The following is a 16,613-nucleotide window of genomic DNA, read 5'->3' on the forward strand; positions in this document are numbered from 1 at the left end:
TTACTTATTGATGACACTGCCCCAGCAGAAATGCGAACCCAGAGAAATTAATTCTTTACACTAATATAGACATCACACTCCTACATCACTCTTCCTTCCAACACTCTTTGGCCTGTGCAGCTGTAAAGATCAAAACTAGCTTTTTAAGACATAAAATTAGAAACTATAAGCAAGCTTTTAAAAGACATTGAAATGATTAATGATTGAAGAGGCAGCTTAACAAGAGAGCCACCAAATTCCGCCTCCACAGAAGCTTCTGGTCCTTTTGGTGATCAATGCCTGTCTTAAAATGGATTGCTGTTGCAGTCTACATACAGAAGAAAGGGTACAAAATCCCATCATAAAAAATTTGTTAAACTCCTCACACTGTTACTTTCTCCAGTTCATGGAAAACAAAAAAAAGTTACTCCTTTAGATAAGAACAATGATATGAACAACAATATCCCCAAAGCTCCTCAGAGAGTCAATGTTATTGTCCTCTTACTTGGACATTGTGTTACATCTATTTTTTCTTTAACAGATGTTAAAGCAGCTGGTCTTAGTGGAACTGTTCAAATGATTAAAGTGGAAAACTGCTGAATATCTGGAGGAAGTGGGCACAATATGTTAATAAGACCTGGACCTAGAACTTTACTAGCTCCTTGTAACATTTTCATCATTTCAGAGAAATATGATGGAATGTAGTGCCAAACTATCTGTCTTACCCTGCTGTCAGTTTTACTTCATTAGGATTGAGACCATGCTCACTTTCAATTGCTGCTATAGTGTTTTCCAATGTGTAGCTATTGCCTTCTCATCTAATAGACTGTTGCATACGATTTAGTACTAGATGATGAATCTCCCTTCCTGGTAAATGGCTTAGCTAATGGTTCATCCAACTAACTGAATGTAGATAGAGTCAGCAGGGCAGAACCACGAGAATATATATTATTTATCTATTTTTTTGGATGATGTAGTAATGTATTAGTGATTGCATTCAGGACTTAGATAAATCATAATAGAATCCTTATTCCTGAAGTGCTTATTCAAAAAAAAAAAAAAAATTAAAAGATTTAATAAAAATTAAAAGATTTTGTAAGTGAAGATTTCTTCTGTGATTATCTACACAGACTAACACTGTATTGGAAGATCCGTTTTTGGCATAAGGATTTTAGTTATAATCTCTTCTGCTTATCCTTAATGGTTGTCCATCAAGGAATAAGTTAGGATTCCATTCTGCATATTTGCTGAAATATTATGGGTGAAATCGAGTGGCTTTTCCAACATTCTCTCTTTTACCAAAACAAGTTGTAATGCATAAGCTGCTAATGAGGTCATACCATAATTACTCTGTTGTTTTCAGGCATTACAGGAACCACATTTCATTCTGTTCTTTTTGTAATTCACTTTGTGATGGTTTAGCTGTGAAGGCACTATGTCTGACCAAATTTCATGCAGGCATGGGAGAGTTATTAAAAAACAAACAAACAAACAAAAAAACCTGTCATTTGTAGTAGGAAAACACGGTACACTGTCCTTCTTTCCTTTGTGTATAGTACTTATTGCTTCTGTCAAGGAGACCTCATGTCTAAATGATATATTTCAGCTTCACTGTTTTTCTTAGTTTTGCTTATATTTACCTTTATTTTAGTACTTGCTGACTGTCCTGTTCTGGCAAAAAGTCTTAAATGAAAATGTTGAGTCTAAGCATAATGGGTAAGTCTTCACATGAGGTGACACCTATGTTTGCATTGCCAGGGGAAGTGCAAAAAAAGTGTATGCTTATTGTTGCTTTTAATGGGCTCCACTCCAGAGGTTAAGAGGTAACAGGTTTTTATCTATTTATTTACTTTTTATTTCCAGAAGGGAGTTTGCTAACCAACAAACAGACTGCCTTGTTCAGCAACTTGGCACAAGCTTCAAGGGGCTGTTCCAGCTGCATCTGATCGATCCTTACCATGAAGAATAGAGAGATGAAATAGGCTTTTTGGGATTATGAGTGTCTTTGTCTTCTTTCATTCCTACTAGATTACGTACACTGCCCTTCACACTGGCTAGTTTTCAGGCATGGAAAGACAAGGCATTTTATTGGAACTGGTTTTGTTATATAAGCAGAACAGAAAGATCTAGTAAGAAAAATAAGCAAATAGTGTATTTTCTTAAATTATCTTGACATGAGAATTTAGTTTATCCAAGAGAAGATTTTTTTAATTTTTTTTTTACTTTTAAAAACACATTGCATTGAAGGCAGCAAAACTTAAGATATGTGATACGTGTCTGTTGTTCCCAGGACAATATGCTCAGTTGCAGCAATCTTTATATAGGGGTCACTTGAGTTAGACAAAACAAAGGTGTTTATTACCTTTTAAAAAATTTTTACCTTAAGACCCACTAATGAATCACATTCATTGCTCTCATTTATGCTTTCTGAAGACAGTTCAGAAGTCATGTTCTATAGAGTTAATACTATGCTTGGGCTCACAAATATGCAGAGGAAGTGCAAATTGGCACCAACATCATGTCTGCTAGGAAAAAGACATGTTTGCATAGCATATACACATTTATTTACAGTCAACAAAACAATCACATTATAAGTGTCGAGATAATTGGGCGGGATGCTCAAAAAATGCCTTCATCTAATGAAAAAGAAACTGTGTCACACAGTAGTTAATTTCAGATAGGAGATGGGGTTAAGAAACTTTTTTTTGTCTTAATTAAATATGTTTGCAGGACAGTTGACTCAGAACGTCCTGAAGGCAAATCCAGGCAAATGCAATGTAATTCTGAAAACCTCCAGGAGCAACACTGAAGCCAGATAAGGGAGAAAGGTGTCTGAGGGTATCAGGATCTTTCAGGTGTAATTCCTCTCTACTGTATTTAGTTCAATAATTGTTCAACTCCCTATGTCTCACTATCATCTTCTCACAATATTCTTGGTTTTAATTTGTAGGCACATGTGTACTGCCTTCAGTCCTGTCTTCCCTGCCCGCAATGTCCCCAAAGCACAGTGCACCATGATCTACTAGACACATATTTTTGTACCTCCTAAGATTAGTATAACTATATTTCTAGCTTTTTGAATGGTACTATTTTAAAATGTATTTTTTTTTTATTTTTTTTTCTAAGCCTCACTTAAACAAAAGGATGTTCATCCATTGAGTTCACTGCTTCAGGATCAGACTATGATTTATGAATGTGTTACATGGGTCCAATAACATTTGAGTTGCCACAGATATCAATAAAAGATCTAACACATTTTGTTTGTTAGCTAATTGTCATTTAAAACTATGGTAGACTACTTACAGCTAAAAGTACTATATACTATTTACTGTAGAAGTAAATACTGTAGAATTGTTAATTAATTAACAATTAATTTGTTACATGTAAGGTTACTTCATGATAACAAAATGTTACTACTAAAGGATTCCCAAGTTTCCACAGAAATATGATTTATCTAATGGTATGCTCCTGATACACTGATTTGTCTCAGAAGTTTTCTCTTACTCTGGGGTAAAAACTGGTTTCAAGATGGTGCCCTATATTCTTCAAGAAAACAGTCAGTATAATCACATTGTATCTTAAGATTGCAAGACTGACTTTGATATATTGCTAGGATGAGGAAATTCCAGAGTGTAGAGTCCAATACCGTGAAATAGAACTTTCTGAGTCATTGACTTTAGAGTCACTAACAGTTAACAGAAACACTTACGGATTAACTGGAAAAGATCATTCTTACTATTTTTATATTGCTATTTTATTGGTTATTATTTTGGTTATTGTTCTGGCTATTCTTACTAAAGGACTGTGTATATAGCCTTTTGCCGAAGTCCTAAAATGTCCATGTGTTTTCTAGGGCAAACTTGCTTACCAGAGATATACTCAGTTCTAAAATCTTATGGAGGCAGTTTGGATTAAACCTGATCTTTGGATCAGGTTTAAAACACATTGATGAGGCCACATGTGAAGACTTGTACTGCATTGTCCCCATTCTAGGATAATGAAAAATTTAAATCTCTAAGCCCGTTAATTTGATACTTTTCACCCAAAGTATGTTGGCTATTGCAAGAAAAAGCAACAGTAATAGAAATTTGTAGGCAATAAAAATAATTGCAGTTCAAGCAAGAATTTTAGTTGTTCCTAGGGAAACATATCTCTGACCATTTAAATTTTGGCTTTAAACATCTAGGTACTTTGCAAATTGTTAGAGTCTTTAGGCACAGGGGCAATTTCAAATGAATCTATTTCCTCTACTAAAACTTAAGAAAAATGTCTTGTCACAAAAATAAAAGTTGTTGATATTTACAGAAAAAAAAAAAATGTGAGTAGCTATTTGAAGTAATGAGTAATTTCTTATATATAAAAGGCTTACACTGCAGTTCCAGTCACTTTCTATGTTTTACCATCCAATAGAGCTATTTACAATGGGGATGGTTCAGACATTCAGTGCAGATTAAATTAGTGTTCACCAGTTACTCCAGAGAAGTGAGCTATTTGCGTCTCCTCTAAAGTCATCCATCACTAACCTTGAACACTTAAACATTTCCTAGAGAGCTTAGCATTGTATCAAGTCTAACACCACACTTAAAAAGAAAGAAGTATATAAAATGTGATAAGCATAGCAGAAATACAGGGAACGTGAGTGAAGTGTTGAACCCATCTGAGATTTCCAGATACTCCTGGACCACAAATGATCAAAAAACAAAAACAAACAAACAAACAAACAAAAAATATATTGGAGAAAAACACAGGTTGGTGTCTTTAACTTTCCCTTCCTTGTTGCAGTCCATTACTTTCCATCTTCCCAGTATTTCATTTTTAGCAATGTGCTCAATATTTATCAACCAGATTAAGTTTTATAAAAACTGGTACTTTCTATGGATTTACACAGTAGCTGCTAATTACTATTTTTTTGATTCCTTGCATTACTTTCACAATCCAACTTAAGTATGACTGATAGTACACCAGCACATTGTAATCAGCTAGTCATTTTTATCATCTTCAATTTCTGTAGAGATACAACCTAAGAAACCCATAAAACTCTTGAATCCCTGTAGTGTTGAATTCTAACACCCTTGAACCTGCCAAGGAGACATTCATCTGCAGCCTAAAGCGTAGGACTTCACAGTCCTCTTTTTGTTTCTTTGTTTAACTGCCTTTCGGTGAGCTAATCATATCTGTTTTTTGTTCAAACTTCACATCTTACAGGAAATTTGGAGACATCTATGTTTCCTAAAGTGATAAATGATTCTCAGTATTTTATGTCAGAAAGAGGAGAGAAGTGTTATTGGTGAATCTGTTGTTTCTGTAGAATTCCCCAGTGATGTGTCAGATATTGAGATGTGATAAAGTATATAGTTTTATTGTTAATAGGATTGGCAGCTAAAGTATATAGTTTAATTGTTAACAGGATTTTCCTCCTTTCTGCTTCTCCATGTGTTCTCCAAAACAGGTAGTATATACTGTCCAAAACTACAACTGGATTCCAGTTTCTTAGTACTATCTTAAGTGATTTGCAATACTTGGCCTTTTTCACATTTTTTGAAGTAGATACAAAGTTATTTGAAGATACAGTCCTACTAGATAACAGTCACTTTCATGAACAGTGAAGAAGATGGAGTGATTTTTATAGCTACCTTTTACCGGAGGCATTTCACAAGTTGCTTTGGAGAGTTGGGTCTTGATAATTGCAACATTTACTAATTTTTTTTTTGCACATGCTTTGTGGTGATTTTTGTTTGTTTTATTTATCATTTTTTATTGCTTTAGAACATTTGAAAATGTTTTGTACTTTAAACTTGGATTTGTACCTCCAGATAATGTTTTAGGTTTTCCTTTCCTTTTCTTTCCAATCATAACTAATAGATGAAAACAGGTTTTTTTTTTGTTTGTTTGTTGTTTGTTTGTTTTAAAAGATATGTTTATTCACTTTTGTATGAGCAGTAGATATGTTAATTAACTTTTCTTCCTGGGGGAAAAAAGTGTTTTCATAACCATCCAAGCATTGTTCTGTGGCCAGCTAGCAATTCCAGCGTTAAGCAGATATGTCTTTTTTTTTCATGGAATAATGCAGAAGATATTTCAGGGAAGCTTAAAGTATGCTTTTATAAACCTTTTACTGTTTACCTTTTGCAAATTATGCATGTTTACTACTGCATTGCCTGAAAAGAGAAAGAAATAATCTTCATGAGAATAACTTCCTCTCTGAATGGTAAACTGTTCAACTTTCTGTACTTTTTCTAGGTCAATCAGAAAGTTTTGCAGAGGTTAGATTGCTGATACTCTTTTATTGCAATCTCACTGATATCAAACAGAATGGAGCTATATGAACTGATATTATGCTGTTAAAGACAAAGATTTATTAAGTGACTACGTATGAGAAACAGGGCATTATATAGCTTCATAAATATATAAGATTTTGTTACATGACTGGAACACTCTCTGAACCTTGCTTTCTTTCATTCTACCCAGTGTTGCTTCTAGTGATCAGCTGGATAAATATTAGTACAAAACATAATTATTTCTATATTTTCTGTTCCATTTGAAAATGATTTTTCATCTTTCAAATGCTAGCTTTACCAAAATTTCCTATGGTGCTGTCACTATTTTTCAGACAGTGAAAGCAATTCTCAGTGTTCATGAAATTAAAGAAAGGTCGTTATTATTATATGATTAGTCACGGAGTGCAAATAAATAAGAAATCAAAGTTTGCATTTCATTTGAAGTTGTGAACAGTTTCTTATGGGTAATTTCATAGGGTAATTTTATTCATCTGTGCTTGTATGACTCTATGCAGTTCAGAGAATTTTATGCATACACAAAAATCCCCATAAATAGTAAGGAACTGATACTCCTTTTTCTCTCCCTCCATCTGTTATCACCTGAGAGGAAAACTTGGAAATGGTACATTCTCTTAATGATGGTGTTTCATAGGTATCCCGAGATTGTTTGAATGTCTTCTTTAGATTTAAAAAAAAAAAAAAAAAGTTAAAAACAGTGCCCCCAACTTATTAGTGAGACATTTAATTTGTTTAATTTGGCAATCAGTTGACATTCTGAGCTTGAAAGAAAAGTTGCTTGCTGCAGCTGACTGGGTAAATGAGTAAAAGAGCAGGAAACATTTTCCTTTTAAAATATGAGATAAAATGCAGATCAAACAATATTTAGTACAATGCTAGTACTTTAGACTGAGGCATACCGGAAATGGTTCTTTTGAGCTGTGGTTAGGAAGGAGCTAGAATCCAGAAGCAGTGAGCTAGGAGCAAAGAAGTTACCTGTAAGCAATACAAAGGCTGAAAAGAAGGCAAGTACATTTAAAAGATAGCAGACTTATTGGGGTGAAAGGACAGCTAGCCAGAACAGCCATTAGGAAAATTGTTCCTGTATTGTTTAACTCTCCACCCCTTTCCCAGCAAAGGGCAAGTAAGGGATGACTAGTTTCCAGAAAGAAAAATAATAATAATAAAAAATCTTCTAGATTTCAAAACTTAATCCATTTTCTTGGGATGCATAACATAAACAAGGTTATACATGTCCACCAAGCAAGACTGCTTCTGAATGTAGCTGATATCAAATGCTGTAATAAAAGACATTGTGGTAGATAGATAGCTACCAAATAACATAGTTTTAGGAAAATTTTCTTTCTGTAGACATAAGGCTAAAGTTTGGCATCTGTTTTCAAGCAGAAGTTTCATTTACTAGTGAATTAGTACTAGGCTTGGTTTTTTATTTGTTTTGTTTTGCTATTGTTTTGTAGGTTTGTTGTTGTTGTTGTTATTATTATTATTTTGTATTTAAATCAGGAAGTCTTTCATCCATACTTCTCTTTTGAATTTTCACAAGCTGTTGACCACACTGGTACCCTGTAGTGAAAGCTCCACTGTCTGACAATTTGACTTGTATTTATTATTGTTTTTGTTCTTTTATTTGCTTTCAAAGAATGACTTATTCAATGTGAATGGGAATTCATTTGGCTCTATCTGCCTCCATTTAGCTGTTCATTACTTTGAATCTCTAACTGAACCTCTCCTATTTCTCTCCTTGCTAAATAAAGACATTCCAGGCTTATCAGTCACTTCTATTACTACAGAACTAAGGAACTGTATATTTAAACTAGAATTAAATTTTGTTCCTGGGTTCTTGCTTGTAAATCAGGAATAAAGATTCACAGCTTTCTCAAATATTTACTCACAAATCTGTGTCCATATTTTGTTGTTTGTTCACACATTTATTTCTTACTTTGCATCTTCTGTATCAGTCAAACTCTACCCTGGGTTCAAATCTCCATTCCCATGCATAGCCCACCTTTGGGCAGATATTATCAGAATAAACCTGATCTCAGGGGATGAATTTTATCTGCCGTTGGTGTTTGATAGGCAACATAGACGTTTTGTTGCTTTGTACCCTGAAGATTTCCTACAAGGCCTGTAGAGTCATTGCTGCTTCTCCTATCCTACCTCTACCAACATAGCAGAGAATGCAGTCAGTAAATAAATGCTGGAGCAGTTCTCCATTCTTGGAGAAAGGACACGGCTAGTTCTCAGTAGATCTATCTGAAACTAGCCTTAGTCTGAACTAGATGGTATGAAAAATTCTGTTCTTATGTCCGTTCAGATCTGTATCAAATTTTCATATATTTTACAGGAAGTCTGTTAATATTAAGTTCAGGGCAAAAAAGGTATAAAAGTTCATATGAACTTGATGGACAACAAGGATGTTTTTGTGCAATTTGAAAAGCAGGAAATTTTAGCACCCTAAAACCCACCTCCTAGCAAAGCACTCCTCTGAGATGTGTACCGGCCTCCCTCAGCTGACTGATTCATCAGTTCATCAATTTTTTAGACCATGGGCCTCCACCATGTGCACAGGGCCACAGAGCAGGCCTCCCATACCCATTATTGGCTTAGGTACATCTCCTTACATCTCCATCCAGCCACAGCACATTGATTTTTGGTTCATGTCTTTGGAGACATTAAGGAACAGAGCTTATCTGATGACCACACATATACTACTCTGGCAAAAATAATAGACTGTTACAAATCTTTGTAAAGGAGTAAGATGCCAAGAAGCCCTTTTCCCAAGTCTGATCTCACTCGTTTGTGAATCTCATCAGCACACCAACCACACATGTGGGGTGTTTCCCTACACTGCTTGCATATGGAAATTGAAAGAGTCTCCAAATGCTCGTTGTTTGCAAACTTCTCATAACTTTTTTTTTTGTCATGTTGTCAGCACAGTTTGGGGCACTTTCTTGATACTCCATTGGTGAGTGGAAACAGGTTAGCAATTGAAGGATGATTCAAGGCCATTATGTATGGCTGTTGCCAAATATCTTAGAGATAGAAGCTGGCTAGAATGCAATAGAAGAAACTGAGCCACAGAAGTTTTACATAATCTCAGTATACAATCCAAAATGTAAGTCTTAAACCACAGTAGAGTTTTCAGGATAAAATTAAGGTTACAATTTAATACTGCCTCAATGAACAGTGTTCCTTCTCAGTTCCTTGAGGATCAAATTCAAGTTTGTTCTAAAATGCTAAGCAGATTTTCCTTTGACCTAGTGCCTGATGGATCCAGTCAGCAATGCTGAATACCACCCAGAAAATCTCAGCAATGCAAATTTGTAAGAAGTACAGTGCTACAAATTCTCTTTAACGTGAGTGACAGGGACAGCATTCTTACAGCAAAGAAGAGGTGGACATGTTTCACTGACTAGGCAAGATATTTTTTTTCTTTCCCTGATGTCTGCCAAATCATTCAAAACAAAAGGAGGCAGCTGGCAGGACTTCAAAAGGAGTTTTGTGGATGAAGTAACTCAGGCTGCACTACTTTACCTGAATAAGCTCTTGGAGACCAACAAAGATAAAACATATAGCTTTTAGGTCAGCTGGGAACTTCCTTCCAAAACTATAGATGGAAAATAGTCTGGTCATTGTAATGTAACAAGGTACTCAAAGACAGTGAAACAGAAAGTACATTTTCCTTGCATTTCAGATGCACATGTCTTTAAGAGGTAAATCAAAAGTATGCTTTAGGTATGAGAAGGAATGTCATAGGACAAAAGAATACATAGTCTGCATGGATTTGTCGTTGCTGTAAAATCTGGTTATCAGTCTCTTGTACATGTATTTAGCCTTCAGTTATTCTTAAATTTTGAAAATGTAAGCTTAAAAAAAACAAGTACCTACATAATTAAGAGCAGAGCGGGCCAGTTTATTTCCTCAGTGCAAAATTTTGAAATTTGATTTGATCGTGAGTTGGACAAAAAAGATATCCCTGAATGTTTTGAGGCAAAAGCTAGGTAGTTGCAAACGGACTAGATATGAAGTGTGATGGTGGAAATATTGTTTGGTTCTGGTGGTATTTAATCATAAATTGTGGCTATGTGAAAGCACTACAAATAATTCAGACAAGGACAGGACTGGAAAGGAAAGGAAAGGAAAGGAAAGGAAAGGAAAGGAAAGGAAAGGAAAGGAAAGGAAAGGAAAGGAAAGGAAAGGAAAGGAAAGGAAAGGAAAGGAAAGGAAAGGAAAGGAAAGGAAAGGAAAGGAAAGGAAAGGAAAGGAAAGGAAAGGAAAGGAAAGGAAAGGAAAGGAAAGGAAAGGAAAGGAAAGGAAAGGAAAGGAAAGGAAAGGAAAGGAAAGGAAAGGAAAGGAAAGGAAAGGAAAGGAAAGGAAAGGAAAGGAAAGGAAAGGAAAGGAAGGAAAAAAGGTGAACTAAAAATGCTTATGGTAGTTTGGCAATATGGTCTTTTGTTTATAGCAGTATCTCAGGCCTAGCAAGGATTTAGAGGAAGAAGTCTAAAGTGGATATTATTGAAACTTCAGCAATGATGTAGGACACAGCATGGGACAGTTATTGACTGGTGAAACAGGTTCAGATCCCAGAACATAAATATGTTCTGGCCCTAATAAAAGCCAGTCAAGCAAACTGGTAAATCCCTGAAGGAGAAACTTCTATTTGATTGAGAAAGCTAATAAATCAATAGGAAATGTTTTTAGGCAGCAAGCAAAAGTCAAATTGATAGTTACTCTTACTTTCTACACATCTGCGCACATACCTATACATACATATAGTGCAACTAAGCACTTATACACATGCACACACATTGTCATTTCAATAACAAAGTTGCAGGACTAATAATGAAAAGTCTCCTGTTACAAAGTCTGGAAATTAGGCCATCTGTAGTTGATTTCTACTAAATGATATTTCTGTAGAGAAATGACAAGGTGAAGCTATAAAATCAGTTAATCTTATTTATAAATTCTGCTGTGTCATATTTGTGATTACAAACATGCAAAATTGACCCAGAAGAGCATAACAGTGATGTAACAGGCCATTTTCCCATCATAATAAATATTAACTCACCCTGTACTGAGCATATTTCAAACTTTGTTTCACTCTTAGAAGGAATTTTGTCTTTCATTATGTTATTATTAAATACCCCTAACCCACTTGGAAAAAATAGCATATCCACCAGTCTTTTTTTTTTTTTTTTCCCAGAAAAATGCTCCATAACTAAAAGCTAGGAAGCTAAATATAACTAAAACTGCCTCTCAACCAGCAGGCTGGGGAAGCTTTCACAGATTGCCCATGTCTGTTAGGAATGGAATGAGTGAACTAAGGATCATAAAATTCTGTCTCAAACCTTTACCCAAAACACATGTTCAGTCATATTCAGCAAACCGCCCCCAATATATACGTAAATTCTTTAGATTTGGTAATAAATAGTAACCGTTTTGACTAGCTCCCCTAAAAATAAAAAAATAAAAATAAAAAATAAAAATGCATGCTAAAAAATAACTGAGCAGAGCTTTTTGTTTGATAACCTTGCTTATAGGCTCTTTTAGCACCACATAAATCCTGTAGTTGTATAGTATTATTTGGCAGCATGAGTGTGAGAAGATGGTGGGGCTGGTACTGAGAAATATAGTATTAAGAAAGGCTTTATAAGATTTATGGAAGGAAAGGCTACGTGTCCTTCACTAGTGGGAGAGAACAAGCTGTGTTGAGATGTTTAGCATCTTTCCCACTAGGCTTGGAAGTGTACTGTTGGGTCACTTTCATTCAGTCATTCCTCAGCTCTTTCTTGTGCACATCTCTACAGTCTCTGATGACTTAATTGAAATCCAAGAAGAGTCAACTGTCAGGGACACTGACTGAAGGGTGTTTTACATTCCCTTTAACAGAGATTGAGTGCAGGGACTGAGAGTTGATTGAAATGAAAATGGAAAACTCTGCAGCTCTTAACATTTTTTTCAGGCATGTTTTTTCCAGAGTTGGTCTCCCTGGACAAGTGAGACGGCTTTAAAAGCAATGTGCTGTTCTTTCAATGACAGAGATGTATTTCAGAGTCACGGGACATCCTGGTATGATAGTGGGAAGTATTTGGTGAAGCTCACAGGACTGTACTACAGCAGGTGCAGGTTGGAAAGCAGGCATGACAGACAAGAGACATCACATATCTGAGCCAAATCGGAACTGGAGACTTAGTGTTCATTATTTATCATCGGTCTGTCAATATTAAGGTGGAAAAAGAAAAGCCATATGAGCTATTTTCACCCAACTGTGTGGGATATCCTTTGGAGTGTTTTGGAGGAGGCCAAAACTCATATCAAACTGTTGCAATTATCTGATTAACTTCTAGCCAAAAACTTTCACATAAAAAATTATAGATGAAAGTATACACATCTTCAGAAGGGAACAGTTACACAGACCAAGGGCAGCTGTTTACTTTGCACATGTGGCTGAAGCTTTCTTATGTTGTAATCAGCATTTAACTATGAGTTTTTGGGAAAAAAAAGTCACATAAATAATCTGAAAGGCTTTCAAAAGATGTATGTTATTTAGCTTTAGAAAGAGAGCAAGGTTTAAAACTATTTTGATAAAACAGGAAAGATTGGAATGTCTAAACATGGCTTAGATCTTTTTAAATGGGTAACTCCATCCATTCTAAACTTTTTTCAAATAATTGGTGTGATCCCACTTCCACAGCGGGGTCGATAGTACATATTGAGTATATTCAAAACATCCCTATCTTTTTTTGTATGTGGTCTCCCCCGAATTTAGGAGTCAACTCAATTACAGAAACACTAGAATGAGGTAGCTGGAAAACTAAGCTCCTAGTTGTGTAAGTGTGACACTGATAGCCAAGGCAATATCATGTATAAATATTGTGCTAATGATTATGTGTGATTTGTTTATATGAATAAGAGTTTTTCAGAAAGATTTGGCTTAGAAAGGGACAATGATCCCTCCAAAGTCCTATAAAGCAGAAAATAGCTGCAGCTCAGCTTCTCTCCCAAAGTATCATAGGGAAACCATGTCTGTATGGGCTGGGAAAAGAGAATATTTCTTTCTTTTATGGCCAGTGTTTGCTGAAGAATATTGGTCCCCAGTAAGAGGAACATTTTCTGTCTTATTTTTGGACAGCATTAGTTTATTTTTCTGTTATAAATCCAACCGTCATGAAAAAGATACTGCTTGGTACATACAGCTACAATTCTACCAGTAAGCCTGATACAAGCAAATGTTTTCAGTGAGAGAGTCACTATTGTAACTTTGATCTCCACTGGAGACTCTAAAAACAAACTCCTCAGGTTTCAATTTTACTGGCAGTCTGGCACATCACTGCCATAAACACTAGGACAAAGAAAAAAAAAAAATTTTTTTTATTTATGTCTGCATATAGAAGGATATTAATTATAAATAATGAGTTGAGACTGTCTGCAGTGCAGCTGTGGTTCTTATAATGAATATTGTCTTCCAATGGCTGAAACAAAATGTCAAGAGTGGTGGAGATTTGCAATTGGAAAAGCTATATATGCTATTTATAATAGCAAATCAACTGTAAAAACATATTTGCTAAATGTTTCTGGCTTCTATAGTGCAGCTATACACTAGTATGCTAGACGTTAGTAAAACATCTATCCTCATCAGTGGTAAAACCTCCCAGAAGTGATGTACTTGCAGTTTGCTTGGTGAAGATTAGATTTCCCTCTTCTGAAGCTGGAGAATGTCATTGTATTGTCTATAAAGCTAAACCCAATAGTATCAACTATAGCAATGCTTTTGAAGAAGTGCATTAGGGGCTGGTAGGCCTTGTTCTTTACCGAAGGATTTCCTGGAGGTGATATGAAGGTGATCAGGATAAAATGTCTTTATGAAAGCTATCATTCAGAATTTCACTTGGACTAGGCAAACTCATCCAAAGTTATGCGACTCCACGAAAGCTATCTCATCTTATGAGCTGGCACATTTTCTGCCAGCTCAACCATGGTGCCTTAGGAACCAATGAGCACACTGGGATGCTACAGCATGGCGTTGGAACCCACAGGCAAGGCTGGAATCCACAGGTGCTGTGAGGCAGTGCTAGCGATGCCCAAAGGCCCCCTCCAGCCCAGAGCTGTTGCATCAGGAAGGGCTGCATATTTGGTGGGCGGGGGGGGCTGCTGCTGTCCCAATTCACCAACACGCACTTTGCCTCCACCTCTGGACATGGGAGGCAGTGGGTGCAGAGAGCAGAGTGGCTGGGACTCCCAGGGGAAGCAGGGAGCCATGTGTGAGAGAGGCTTTTTAGCTTTCTTAAGGAAATTCCCTTGCCAAGCACACGAGCAAACAAACAAAGCAAAAATAAACAAAACAACAACAACAAAAAAAAGAAACAGTGATGTTAGCCTGTAGCTATTAACGGACCAGATGAAAATCAACTTAAAATAACATTTATTATACGGACAAGTGAGAGGCTGGGAAGGGAAAGGCAGCACTAAAGGGAGCTTTAAGAAATTGGAGGGATTCATTTTCATTGTTGAGGAAATTAAATGTTTCTGCTTTTTTTTTTTTTTAATTTGTTTATTTGTTCTTTTCCCAGTAAGTCACCAACAGATATTTTACGAAGTTAGCCACATCTCAACACTGTCTGTTGGAAAATATTTTTGTTTCGGAGCGGATAAAACATCAGGAGTGCAGTAAACAATTTAAACTTAGAACAGCAACAGATACAGTAAATCACATGTTGTTTGCGTGTCAGAGCAGGAATCCATGGAGCTGCACTCCCAAAACAAGTTCACCTTGGGACAATTCCCCAGAGCATCTTCAGCTTTTGTAAAGTGCCTTTTATGGTTCATTGTATTTTGCATCTGACACAGGTTGCAGGGCTGGCTGATAGGTAAACCTGGCCAGAGTTTAGGTATCTGACTTGTGCCAAAATTGGGAGGTGAGTAAGGGCAAGGTGCCTGGCTTCCTCACCAGTGGAAGGCAGTAGATATGTGACTCCTTTGCTCCAGACCTGGTTCTGGAGGTGGTTCACTCTATCTGATGGTTATACAGAGAACCTGTGCCCTAAGGCAAGTGCAGTTTGATGTCCTTGCTCAGGCAATGTCAATGCATGTTCTTTGTGACTCAGTGTCCTTTTCTTCTGTGGCCAGTGGACACTGCTGGTGCACCAAGTATCACTTGGACTGACAGCAATCAGACAAAGTACACTAGTCAGCTGGAGAGACGGGTTGCTGTCTCATTTCTAGATGGTAAAGAGAATTAAAAGAAGCTGGAAAATCCCACTCCTGTTTATGTTGTTTTTGATACTTCTCAGATGAGTTCATAAACTCTGTTGTTGTAGCTGTTACAGCAACATTAGCTGTTTGCTTGTGGGGTGGGAAGTGGATGTTGTCTCCTTTAAGATGTGGTTCACAAAGTGGAAAATTTTGTGTAAAGGGAGTTGTCTCTGTTCTGCTCTTTTTTTCTTTTTTCTTTTTTTTTTTTTTTTTTTGAACAGGTGCCCACATTACAAGCACCACCACAATTGGCAGTATTAGCAGAGAGTTTAACAGATTGACTCATCCCAGCTATTCTTTCCAAATATCCTTTTCCTCTGTAATGTGACGGTTCTGCCCAGTGAGAATAGCTCATTAAGATGGTGGCTGGCCTCCACTATCACCTCTTCTGTGTGTAAAAGTATTTTAGTATTTGCCTCATTTTCTCTATTAGAACATTTTATGTAGGCTAAAAGATTTTTTTCTTCCTTAAACTCCTTTCATGTCTTTTTTTGCATTTTGTCTCATAATAACTAAAATGGACTTGTAGAGAGGCAGCTCATTCCAAAGTTTAAAATGGCCTAAGTTTGCCCATGAACTAAGATTGTGTCATGCCAAGAAGGGGCAAGGCGGGGAACAGTGCTGTGACAAAGGCAATATAATACAGCCATATCTGTGTAAAGCAGAGACTAGGAGTAAGAACGTCAAAGTCTATGCTTGTTTATTAATTATTAGAAAACTTTTTAAGAAAGCTGTACACTCAGGAAATGAAATGATTGTAAAAGAATAGCAGAAAAGTGATCTTTCCACAGCTCAGAGACCTGAGTCCTTTTTCACTGATTCTCACTTACACTGGAAGTGGAAGATTTATCCCAGTTTGCTTTCAAGGTGGTTTTGTTTGTTTGTTTGTTTGTTTGTTTGTTTTTCATTAATTATTACCTAGAATTTGTTTACTCTGAGCATAATATTTGTACAATTTGTTTTGAAATTAGCTACTATTTAAATGTCTATAAATATACTGATTTAAAGGTGCTATTTGGTAGATTCCTTCTGAATGATTGACAGACCAAAAAAAATCTTACCTGACTTTTCTAGATAGCTGACCAC

At 36.2% G+C, this 16,613-nt stretch overlaps 1 long non-coding RNA gene across 1 annotated transcript in view; it reads left to right on the top strand.

Moving 5' to 3' along the window:
• Positions 1-9,012, top strand: part of LOC137851163 (uncharacterized) — a 60,406-nt gene extending 51,394 nt beyond the window's left edge. Inside the window, exon 7 of the long non-coding RNA XR_011093033.1 lies at positions 521-9,012. This is a non-coding gene — a long non-coding RNA (uncharacterized lncRNA). The remainder of the gene's footprint in view (positions 1-520) is intronic.
• The last annotated feature ends 7,601 nt before the right edge of the window (positions 9,013-16,613 follow it).

The sequence above is a fragment of the Anas acuta genome, chromosome 2, assembly GCF_963932015.1.
Source record: "Anas acuta chromosome 2, bAnaAcu1.1, whole genome shotgun sequence".
NCBI classification, from domain to species: Eukaryota; Metazoa; Chordata; class Aves; order Anseriformes; family Anatidae; genus Anas; species Anas acuta.